A 13,621-nucleotide genomic window follows, 5' to 3' on the forward strand; every position below is an offset into this window, starting at 1 on the left:
TGTACAGAGGCATCCGTTTGGAATTCTCGTTAATGGGCATCTATCGAGACCTTTCGACATCGCATGTTCGGTCCGTCAGGGATTCCGCCTCTCGTCGCTTCTGCACATATTGACTCTCGAGCCACTACTGCGGAAGCTGGCGACGCTGTGGGGCATCTAGCGAGAATCTATCTATCTATCTATCTATCTATCTATCTATCTATCTATCTATCCGATGAATTTCGAAAAAATTCCACATCGAATCCAATTGACAGAGGATTCGAGTTTGCATGTGGCCGTCGAAGGCGGAAAGCCACGTTGCTACGTTTGCGGTAGCAAAGCACACTTACAAATTAATTGCCCACTAGCACAGAAACAACAACAAGATCACGAAAACTAACAACAACAAAACCAAAAGCCGAGCAAAAAACCAGCACTGCTACCCACACTGCCATATGCATAACTAATTAAACAGCTCTACAAACAAATGAAGGAACATCAGCAACCAAAAAGCCAGCCCAACAAAACAACACCACCACTAGCGCCACCAAGAACAGAAACACCCCCCCCAACAACAACTTCAAAGGAAGAAGAGAAAACCAAAAACACTCATACCCCACCCCCCAAAACCCATACCCCACTCGCCAAGTGTCACCAACCAGCACCAACACCAACACCAACAGCAAAGTCAACACACTCAGAAATAGACCCCAATACCCTTCCCCTCCCACCTTCTGATTCCTTCGACATGTCGTCAGATGGATACGACACAGAGTATTGGCAAGTGGTCGCAGGGGGAAGGAGAAAAAGGGGGGAAAAAAGAATAGAAAAGAAGACAAACAAAGCAGTGAGGTTTACCACCCCCGAAACCAAAACAGCCGCAGAAAACAAAAGCATCAACACAAACACACTAACACTAAACCCCACAACAATGTTGACAGTCATAAACACCAACAACCCAGACCTAATGGAATACATTAGGTCAAACACCAACATAACAGAAAATGCTACCAAAACAAAGAATCAGCCACGCACAACATCACCACAACACATTAAAATCATACAAATAACACAGAACACACACAGCACACTGAAATCTCTCTACCCGGATGCAGTAGGGAGATTTCAAAAATACCTGTCTAGAAAACTATACAAAACCGTCTGGGAGAAGACTGTGAGGTGAAGAACAAATTTCTTTCGGACAGTAAGTGACTCTCTCTCTCTCTCTCTCTCTCTCTCTCTCTCTCTCTCTCTCTCTCTCTTTCGTCTTCCTTTCGTGTGTAAAACACAATTTTCGATAAGAGCATGCTCAAAATAGGAAGTATAAATGTACGTGGCTTGGGGTCGCCTTGGAAACAAGGCTACCTGTTAAACGACATCAAGTCATAAAATCTGCATATCATAGCCATCAGAGAGGCCAGACTCCACAGCCCGCGGGTACTCCAGCTCATGTTCGGCGGACATTTCGACATGGTTTCCAATTTCAAGAAAGGACTATTATGAGAAGATCAAGAGAAATTTAACAATCAATAGATGTGAGATCAATAAAATTTCATCGAACTTGACAGGTCCTGTAAAGGGCCCATAACCACCTCATCTATTACAAATGAATTATCTTGTGGACTATGTTTGTGTTTTATATCTAAAAACATTCAGGAAACTTTTGACAACAATGGAAGAAGAATTAAATAATCATGTCTAAATCTAGATTGAAGACGAAACAGCTGTCTGTGCTTCAATAAACTGGAGATACATTTTAGATGATCTGTACTCCAAAAGAAATGAAAAACAAAATGACTTAAAACTATAAGACATTTACGCCATAAGATGGAGTAAAACTGCCCTCCCCACCGAAAAATAACATTGTAACTATTTCGCTACTTATGTTGATAAAAATATGATATGGAATCACATTCGAATTAAAGAAACTGTCGTTTGAAAAGATTTAATCGTGCAAAGATCCACTATTACATATCGTTGAATGAGCTAACATGTTCTTATCATTGGAAGCTTTGCATTACATACGGTTATTACTTAATAGGAGGACTGGCCATTTATAGATATAAAAAAGAATATTTGATAGTGGAAAATTACGAAATAAATCGTAAAGAGATTTTAGATTTGCTTATTTCAAAGGAAAAGCTGACCATTAAAATATAATTTACATATCTTAAAAGCAGCCGATATCGTTAAGTGAGATCAAGGTCTCTCTCAAAGTCTAAGAAACGGCCATTATATGAAATGCAGAGCAATCTAAAACTCATTTCTGTTTTAATCATTAATATTCACTTGATGTTTTCCAAATTGGTCTTCATAACTTCCAGAACATGTAACCATATCATATCAACATTCTGTTGTAATTGTGGATGTTCCAAAGAATTTTCTAGAAAGCACCAATCCGTGAATGATTTAAATATAAGTGTAAAGACATTAATTGTTAAATTATGAGCGAACTGCTAAGACTTCCAGTTTAAGGCGATAGTAAATATTACGGGAAACTGGATAGAAAAACAGGTTCATTGCAGGGAGTTGCAAACGTTAAAGAGGGATCTCTCTTAGGTGGAGAAAGTAAACAGAAGCCTAGCGGTTAGAGATTATCACAGATGAAAAAAAATTAATAAGTCAATCTATCAAAGCGAATTCAGCTGATTAGAGGAAGTTTGATTTTTGTTTCTAGAAAAGGGGGACGACTATGGACATGTTTCTATCTGTTAAATTTCATCAGTATCGTATAGACTTTTAGCTTATTAGAAGTAGACAAAAGAGAATTAAAAGAATTAAGGGAAATAACTGAAATTGATCAACGGCATGAATTTGGATAAGTTAAGGTTTGATGTATTGAACACCTCAAGCAAAAAAAAAAATGAAAGGCGAAGAAACTTTAATCACGTGATTGTCGAGCAACCGAAATTTACTAATATCGTCAGTTTACATTAATTAACAATGTTAATTAGTATCAAATTACCAGAATATTTGCCTTCCAGATAATATATTATTAATATATTGTTAATTTTTTCGTTTCAATGCGTCATTGTTTTTGTCGAAGAAATCACGTCAAAGATTGAACTTTCGAAAGGTTGACACTTTCTTTGAGAGATGAAGAAGTGAGGCTTAAAATGTCTCATTTCACAGCCATAAAACTCAGTAGAATGAGATAATATCTCTTTAATAATAGTTGATGTAAAAGTTGGCTGGTTGGCTGGTCGATTGATAGAGTTTATAGTCATATTTTACTTTGTATAGAGACATACAACTGGGTCGAAACTTGCAGCTTCTCTACGTTGATTATAAATTCCCATATATGCCATCAATCATTGGTGTATTTCGTTTATGTTTGGGGATGTCTAAGCCACAATATAGACAAACTAGGATTTTCAGCCAAAGAAATCAATCAGATACTTAACATGCTTAACAATTGCAATCTGCAAGTGGAACAGTAAAAATGTGTAAGTCTTTTCTGATGTTCGATAAGTAACATTTATCAGTTTTATCCAAATTCCAGCGAAGCAGTTTTTTTTCATTCTTCTAGAAAGAATTGTAATGAATAAAAGCAGTGACAACACACAAATGCGCACGCATGCACCCCCCTCGCCAATGTCTATATATATGCATGCATGAATGCGTGTCTATATAAACTGTACACATGTAGGTGAACTATAGACATAAACATTTTAACTAATTGCTTTTTCATATCAATTTTCAAATTTTATTCATTAATTTTATTTCGTAAAATAGAAATAAGAATAAAATGGCTTTGCCTGTTGTTTCAATCCAGTGCAACAGACGATTGGCACCTGTTAGTAGAACCGTGCCTCCCACTATAGACCGACGACGTCTCTGGTTCCTACTTCCATCCTAATTCTTTGCTATTTTTAGATTTTTAGATTTTGTTTTGTCATTTCACGCCGTTCAAGTTCAAATGGTGATGATGATGATGATGATAATGATTGCTAATATTATTGTTATGTTATTATTATTTATAAAATTGTCATTATTATCATTGCTAATATTGTTATTATTATTATTATTTGTAATCTTATTTTCGTTGCTGTTGTTGTTGTTGTTATTATTATTATTATTATTATTATTATTATTATTATTATTATTATTATTATCATTATTATTATCATTATTATTATTATTATTATTATTATCATCCAGTAGTCTTATTATTATTATTATTATTATTATTATTATTATTATTATTATTTGTAGTGTTGTTATTATTGTTGTTGTTGTTGTTGTTGTTGTTGTTCTTCTTCTTCTTCTTCTTCTTCTTCTTCTTCTAATTATTATTATTATTGTTATTGTTGCTGCTGCTGTTGTTGTTGTTATTATTATTATTATTATCATCCAGTAGTCTTATTATTATTATTATTATTATTATTATTATTATTATCATCACCATCATCATCATCATCATCATCATCATCATCATCATCATCATCATCATTATTATTATTATTATTATTATTATTATTATTATTATTATTATTATTATTGTTTGCAATGAAGTTTTCCTGTTTTACTTCTGTTTCGTTTTATTGTTTTTTTTTTATTTTCTCCTCTCCATGTTGATGTCTCTACCGACATAACACACTTCAGCTGTCTACTAGAACCAGACATGATGCAATGTAACCAGGGTACCTCAACAACCTGCTAAAAACAACAGTTAAATCTTTCTCAAAATCATTTGACCGTCATAGAAAACGGTAGATTAGATTGTGCAGTCATCAGTTATTCACACTGGGATGACTTTGATCATTGGCCCTCCTCGATCAGGGCTAGCCTGGGGTTAAACATGAACAATGACCATAACTATCAGATCTGATGGATATCTGTCTCTTTGCCTATGTATGTATACGAGTATGCATGTATGTATGTATGTATGTATGTATGTATGTATGTATGTATGTATGCATGCATGTATGTATGTATGTATGTATGTATGTATGTATGTATGTATCTATCTATCTATCTATCGATCTATCTATCTATCTATCTATCTATCTATCTATCTATCTATCTATCTATCCATCTAGCTAGCTAGCTATCAGTCTGTCTGTCTGTCTGTATATTCATACATACGTAATACAACGTACATAGTACATACACATACGTATATACATACATACTGTTACATCACATCACATCTCGAAGACAAATCTTTCGCAACACAAGACCAGAAACTACTACAGAATATCTCTAATAACCGGAACACGGAAGTTCTTAAACTGTCAAGATGCAACCCAAGATGTCGATTATGCACGTCTTTTATGGGCGACATTAAATATGGCATCAGCAACTGTCCAGAAACGCAATCGTAGTATTACATTCCATTGAGGCATGATGTTCTTACTAAAATAGTATACAATACCATCCGCAGAAAGTACTGCCCTGGAGATATATATATAAACAACGCCTCTGCTTTTCAATACATACATACACAGATAAATAACGAGGTGGTATCAGAAAATAACTTATTTACCTGAGTTTTAACATCATCTCCTTCGAAAGAGTCACCTTGCGCAGGAATACACCGGTTCCAGCGTTCCTGCCACTTTTAGAATCCAGCCTGGAAGTCATTTTCCGTAAGCAAGGCGAGAACCTTCTAAAATTCGCTTTGGATCTCGACAACGATGTTAAAACAGTGACCTTTGAGCTGCCTTTTCAACTTGGGGAAGAGATGGAAGGCCGCCGGTGCTAGATCTGGCGAATAGGGCGGGTGTGGAAGCGAGAAACTCACAAGTGAGGAGAGTTTGGTGACAGGGTACATTGTCGTCGTGAAGAATCCAATTCTTTGCGCTCCACAGATTCGGTTGTTTTCACTGAATGACCTCCTTCAAACACTTCAAAACGTCACAGTAGAACTCTCGATTGACGGTCTGGCTCTAGAGGGGACGAATTCTCGATGCACAATACCGCGGATGTCGAAAGAAACGATGAGCATGCTCTTGATTGAGCTGCGGTTCTGTCGTGAATTCTTCGGTCATAGAAATGAAGGGCTCTCTCTCATTAGGACGACTGCTGGTTCGTCTCAGGGTCGTCACCGGTGATGATCTTCTACATGAAGTATTGGTCATCAGCCGCACGCTGACGGAGATATTGGCAGACTTCGACGCAATGTTCTTTCTGCTCCTGTGGTCAGCAGGCGTGGGGACAAACTTGACAGAGACACGCCGCATGTTCAATTCAGACGTTAGGATAGCCTGCACGGACCCATAGGACAGACCAACAACATCAGAAATGCCGTTGATTGTCCTCCAACGATCCTCATGCACAAACTGATGAATTTTCTCCGCATTTCCGGGAGTGACGCTCGTGACAGGTCTTCCAGATCACTCATCGTCATCCAGGGACATTCTTCCACTTTTAAAGCGTCCATGTCACTCGAAACATTGTGTACGACCCATTGCCTCGTCGCTGCCGTAAGCTTGCCGAAGCATGCGCAATGTCTCTGTAGTAAACTTCTCAAGTTTAACGCAAAATTTGACGTTGGATCTTTGTTCCAACTTCCTGTCCATGACAAAATCGCAAAAAGCTAGTCCGGGAACGTTTTCATACCACATACATGCATACATACATACATACATACATACATACATACATACATACATACATACATACATACAAACCTGAGTGACAATTTGGATAAGCTGAAGTTTTCAGAAAAACAAATCAACCAACTGATTCGCACATTACAAATACAATCTGCAAGTGGAACCGCAAAAGCATGCAAAACTTCTCTCAACTTCACAATGTGTTGATGTTTGTTATCTATATTCCAACGGTGGAGCTTTATGTGTTTGTTAGAAACCAGGTCCTTTCTGACAAGAAAATTTCAAATAATTAAAATTAGAAGAGAACCTAGATATCAACACAAGGAATATTGGTGTTATATTTCTACCAAAACTTATACCAAATGTTATGTCCTATCTAGATATTCCGTTTGTTTTCCTGTAATAACTATTTGTTGGACCAAGAAATTATTTTAAACATATGTTCCAAATAGAGATTGGAACATGTTTTATCAGTCAGTATTCTTTTAAAAATTCTTTTGGGGTTACCATCTTGTAAACATTGTTTATCTTATTTTTGGAATACCACATTGAAGTCACTCATTATATTTTCCGTTTCCCCCCTTCAGACTTGTCTTAAAATTTTACAAGAGGCAGATGTCTCAAATAACAGATTTTGTCTCAAGTGTTTGTTATTTGTTATCTTGGTCAATCTCCGTTCCTTCCAATCTCGACTTTCTTCCCGTCCATCTATCTTCATCAGCCATTTCCAATCTAGAGTTTCAACAATTAATTTCTTAGATTATATTTCTATTTCTCCGGCTATGTTTACCATGAAACGCTGTCCACATTTTCATCATCTGCCGAAATCTATGCTGTATCATTATCAAAGATGTTTTCATATAAGTTTTTGAAGTTAAACTTAAAGATAATCGAATGCAGACGATCAGCAGGTACACACTCATGTGAAAGACAGAGAGAGAGAGAGAGAGAGAGAGAGAGAGAGAGAGGGGGAGAGAGAAAGAAAGGAAGAGAGTGAGAAGGAAAGAGTTTTCTTTTCATTACAATTATCATTGATGAGTTTGGAAAATTTTAGTTTTGAGTTCGCATTCTGCTGGTGTCGACTTTGCCTTTCATACTTCCTAGATCGATAAAATAATTACTAAATTACCAGTCATGTACTGAGGTAAGAATTAACTACTCGGTCACATATTTGTGTCAACTTATATAAAATTGATCTTTTCCAATGAACCTACAGTATTATTGCTACTGGTTTAATGATATCTCACGCTGACTATATTCTGGATCTGGTGAATAACACCTCTATATTAATCAGTTTCATCAAAATATCAGTGTTGTAACTGGGGTTGATCAAGGTCACAGCGGGTGAGTGATTTGATGTAAACAGTAACGTGTTAAAATCTAAAAAAGCATTTTAAGATTTTTCTTGTTATGTCGACCAGGTTTGAACTGTGAATAAATGTTTATATCTTGCGATCGTCTTATTCAAGTCTCAACCGTGAGCGTTTAAGCGGGAAAAAGTATTTTTCCTGGTTTATTCCGGTGTCAAGAGTAGGAGTCATAATATTGGCAAGAGCCGCCCCCACCCTACACTGAATAAATAAACGAAGTTAATTAGAAGTTAAAGATTGATTAAAGCTAACAACAACAAACTAATTGTACTTCCTTATGGTACCTATTCTCAGTATCTGGACTGTGAATGGTATGCCACTTGATTGGCTAAAATAGCAACTTCACGTGATCACATGATCGAATAGACTATAGGATGTAGTTCTACATCGGTAGTTACCATACACTTTGCATCATTTATTTTTAGCTTTCGAATCGGAGGGATAATCCGTCGCAGAGTGTACCCATTTACAGCCGAGTAGACTGAAGCAACGTGAAAGGAAATGCTTTACTCAAGAACACAACACACTGTTTTGTCCGGGAAACGAACACAAGATCTGGTGATCGTGAGTGTAGCATGCTAACCACTAAGCCATGCGCCTTCACAGAAGTAGCAACTTAACTCCATCATCATCAACTTGTTGAAAGTGAACATCTGAGAAGATTTTTTGAAGTTTGATGTTTGAAGGAACGATGTGAGTTTGTGGCAATGGCGAGTGTTGGGTTTGGTGGAAATAACGAGACACAATACATGTGAGGCAAGACGGGGAACTTGTAACAACTTTGACTGCTTTGTTTGTATGTTGGCCAAGACTAGCGACGGTGGAGGGCCATATGGTTTCCTTGATACGAGCAGTAACTGGGCTTTTACGTTGCGAAAAGAGTGAGTCAAGATTGTCACATGATAATAATCACGTGATTATTGTAGAATCTGTTGATGGAAGCAGTGTGTGACGAGAGGAGGAGGAGGAGGAGGAGGAGGAGGAGGAGGCTTAAGTGCATTTAGATGACGTCTCTGTACAAAAGTTTAACGAGGCTTGGAAAGTGTTACCATCTGTGCAGCATCGATTGTAGTTAGAGGTGACAGTAATGGGTTAATGAACCAGCGGAGGTGGGTGGGATGGATGAAAGAATCGAACTTTAGGACACACCAAAACCTGGATTTTTTTAGGGGCCACACCAAAAACAGTAAAACACAAGTCAATTAAAGAAAAATTTATTATATTTATAGAGGTGAGACTGTTGGGGGCCACCAGAAAGATGCTTGAGGGCCGCACGCGGCTTTGGTCCAGAAGATTCATCTCAAAGGTAACAAATGGATTGTTGAGGTAGCAATTAGCAGGGTGTCGGAAAGACACGTATTCTGAGTTCGAATCCCACAGAGGCCAACATTGCCATTCACACTTTCGGGGTCAATAAATGAAGAACCAGCCCAGTATTATTTATTGTCTGTCTGCCTCACTGCCTCGATTTTTTCTGGTTATAGGACCCTCCTTGCATTGTGTCACGCTGGTTCAACCCGAAAATTATGCCATAGAGATCCCTGGCAGCGGAATACGTTAATTCCACGAGAAGGAATTCAAACAACTCACCATCGACTCAAACTGAAAATCCATCCATCATACACTATTGTATCCATGTCTGTCTGTATGTCCATACACACCGACAGACATGCGTTTAAAACAATATATATTAACCACGTAAATAAGTATATAGATTTTAACCATCTGTTCGTTAACGTCAATATTTTCACATAATCCTTAAAGCAAAAAAAAAAAATCCCCAAACGTCAACCACCAACCAATAATTTCCATAAATCGTGTTAACTAATCAGACAAGAACAGTCGGTCGCTTTGTCATTCTTGTTTCTTTTCCAATCGAACTGCTGTCTACCTGCCAAGTAACGCTGTGTAACCAACACCATCTGCTTAACAGCTCCTGCTAATAGAGTAATAAGTGCAGTCGACTTTATAATGTCTATAATGACACTGAGAACGGCAGTAGGTAGGATCATTGAATCAGCAATTAGTTGAAGCTCGTCTTAAATTACTGTTGTTGCTGTTGTTGTTGTTGTTGTATAGCCACAGGACAGTTTTGAACTAGCAGACCTATATGAGAAAAAGATTATCGTCTTGTATTTTGTGTATCAGATAGTACAGTTTTCAATGAATACTTCTCTTTTTATCAAAGTTAAAACGGGTTTTGAGGAAATCATGTTGCATATCTAGCAAATTAAGTGACCACTTAAAAGCTGCTTCGACGGTTTGTATACGAGCGTTACTCTGAGTATTTGAATGAGAGAGATTACTCATGACTCAAGTTTCCTTTGACTATAACAAGGTACCATAACGAAATAAAGGAAATATAGTCTGTTGATGTAAGATAAAGGGAGCTTCGTTAGGATTCACCTTAAAATCGATAACCAACAACCCTAAGAATTTATGTATAAAACGCTGAAAATATTAGTCGTCAGCCAACTAAAAAAAAACGGACGAAACGCTATCGTATTTAATGTGGTGTAAGCATACGAAACAGTGATGATCAAAATAAAGATGTTTACAAATATTCTTAACATATTTCTTAAACACTAAAACATGAAAAGCATTCGCAGTGGGATTTTGTTTCGGAGGAAAAATTCTTTCAATGGACTTTTTGTATGAAAACACATCAAACTAAAATCTAAGTGACATCAGCAATCTACAATACACAATGTTTCGGCGTGATTCTCTCTCCTCGGTGATATATATCAGTTATTTGTAGCTATGCTAGAACTTGTTTCCATATATCAAACAGAAAACAAAACATGAAACCAAATTATATTTAATGTGTTCTTATTTCCAATGCAGTAGCATAACAGCATTTATTTTCACTTTATCGCCCACTTTTTGCTATTTTCATTGTAGACTTAAACTAATTATTCATTCATTTTAAAACAAATTTACCATTTTTTTTCCAAATTGCGCGGGAATCTCTAAAAGCTGCGACAAAATTACATTTTACTAATCTAAATGCTAAAACTCCCACTAGCTTAGATGTTTTATATACTGGTTCAATAATGTCTGATTCTTGATAAATTATTCGTTCTTAGGAATAAATATCATAATAGACGGAAGTAAATTATGCTAAATATATCAAATTGTTGTCGTGCTAACTCGTATACATTTTTATTGGCCTTTATGGTGATCTCATATCACTAGATCTAACAAACACTAGAAACGGTTATATGTCACTGAGAAGGTCTGATAAGGCTGGAATATATCTACAGTTATCACTGTGCTTGTCAAAGATAACATTAGAGTAACACTGATCCTAAAACTAATAATTCCACTTTCTCATTATATGTGTAATTAATATTTTAATGAATTAAGGTGGCAAGCTGGCAGAATCGTTAAACAGCCAGTCAAAATGTCTGAGTTCAAACTCCGCCGAAATCGACTTTGCCTTTTATCCTTTTGGGGGTTAATAAAATAAGTACCAGTAGAGTATTGGAGTCGATGTAACCGACTTACTCCTTTGCTCCGATTTTGCTGGCCTTGTGCTAAAATTTGAAACCAATATTTTAATGAAATAGAGTTGTCGCCCCTTTGTCATGATCAGATGTAATTAACATTGATCATTGATTTTGCTCTCCTCACGATGAAATTAATTGAATTCATTGACTTTAGTTCCTTTCATTTACTATGTTAGCAGATGATTAATTAAAACTATAATGATTTACAAGAAAACCCCATCTATTAAGTTTATCAAATGAATTGCATGACAAATGATATCAACATCCAAATCACGAAGTTTACAAACGTGGGAAACTTAACATACATATTGTGTATAGTTTATCGTTTATTGAATATCATATATCATATATATCGTTTATCATTCACCATACACGGTATAACATATTTCATATTTCATATATCGTATATTATATATCATGTATTATATATTGTATATTATATATCATACGTCATATATAACATTGTTTAGCGCAGATCGAACATCGTATATCATATGTCAGATATATCATATATCGAATATTGTATTTCATATATCAGGTATAGAATATCGTACATTATATATCAGCGGAAAGGCGGCGAACTGGCAGAATCGTTAACGCACTGGACGAAATTTTTAGCGGTATTTCGCTACGTTCTGAGTTCAAATTCCGCCGAGGTCGACTTTGCTTTTCATCCTTTCAGGGTCGATAAATTAAGTACCAGTTACACACTGGGGTCGATGTAATCGACTAGTCCCCTCCCCCAAAATTCCACGTCTTGTGCCTTTAGTAGAAAGGATTAAATATCAACTGAAGGCTAGTTTAATAAATTTGTCTCAATTTGCTGTAACGACGACATATTTAAATCGCGATTCAGCGAAGTGAAAACGGGAGAAAATGTTAATGACGTGACATGTTGTCTAGATGGAAGTTGATCTTGTCAAATCTGGGGATGGAAGATCTGATTAACGATGACTTTACATTATTAGAGGGATCCTTTACGTGTCACGTGACCTTCCACAAACAACAAACAGATGTCTCTGAATTCGTGACTACCCAACTGCATGGTTCCGGCTTCAGTCTCCCTATGTGGTGCCTTGGGTGTCTTCTACTATTGCCTCGGGTCGACCAAACTGAAAGAAGCCCGTCGTATGTATGTATATATATATATATATATATGTTTGTGTGTGCGTGTGTGTGTGTGTGTGTGTGTGTGTCCTCTGCCACCGCTTGACAATCAGTGTGAGTGTGTTTATGTCCCAGTAACTTAGCGGTTCTGCAAAAGATACCGATAGAATAGGTAATTCATTTGACTGAAACTAGCAAAAGATAAAAGAATTAAAATACAACAACAAAAACATATGACCCCCCCTTCCCCTCGCAAACGTTGGGCCCTTGTGCTTACGACAGTCAAAAAGCAGTGTTGATGTTTGGGTGACGCTCCCTATACACGTAACTTAGCAGTGCAACAAATAGTGGTGAATACACTTAGCACTAGAATTAAGTTCTGTAGTTGATAAGGTCGACAAGAACTATCGAATTAGATGCCCTAGCATGGCCGCAGTTCAGTGAGTGGAATTAGTCAAAGAATAAAAGAAAAGAATATACGTGACTGGTGTGACCGTTTCTTGAAAACATTTCTGTTAAAGATCGATTGAAATGGGAAATAAATAAATAAACAGATAAATAAATAAATAAATAAATAAATAATATAGGAAGTTGGGAAATAAGGAAGATGAAATAATTGGTTGGATGAAATAATTGAGAAAGAAAAAAGAAGAAGAAAAAAAGAAAAAGAAATGGAAAAACTCCACAAGAGGACCTTCTCTTTCTGCGAAGCAAACAAATCGATAGATTTCTGTGGATGTCGATAGAGAATTTTGAGTGAAAATTTTAAGAGATGAAGAGATGCTTGTTATTGGTGAGAAAGGAATAGTAGTGGAGTATTGGGTGAGAGGGTGGGGAGTCAAGTATTTAATTAGTGAGTCTAGTTGGGGGTGGATGAGGGGAGAGAAGGGGAGGGAGAGAGAGAAAGACAGAGAGGGAGATAGATAGATAGAGAGAGAGAGAGAGAGAGAGAGAGAGAGAGAGGAGGAGGATAAACTTTGCATATGTTCTCTCGAGTAGGATTCTGCTTCCATGAGGGATATACATACATACATACATACACACACACATATGTATATATATATATATGTGTATATATATATATATGTGTATATAT

Source organism: Octopus bimaculoides, chromosome 1, assembly GCF_001194135.2.
Source record: "Octopus bimaculoides isolate UCB-OBI-ISO-001 chromosome 1, ASM119413v2, whole genome shotgun sequence".
NCBI lineage: Eukaryota > Metazoa > Mollusca > Cephalopoda > Octopoda > Octopodidae > Octopus > Octopus bimaculoides.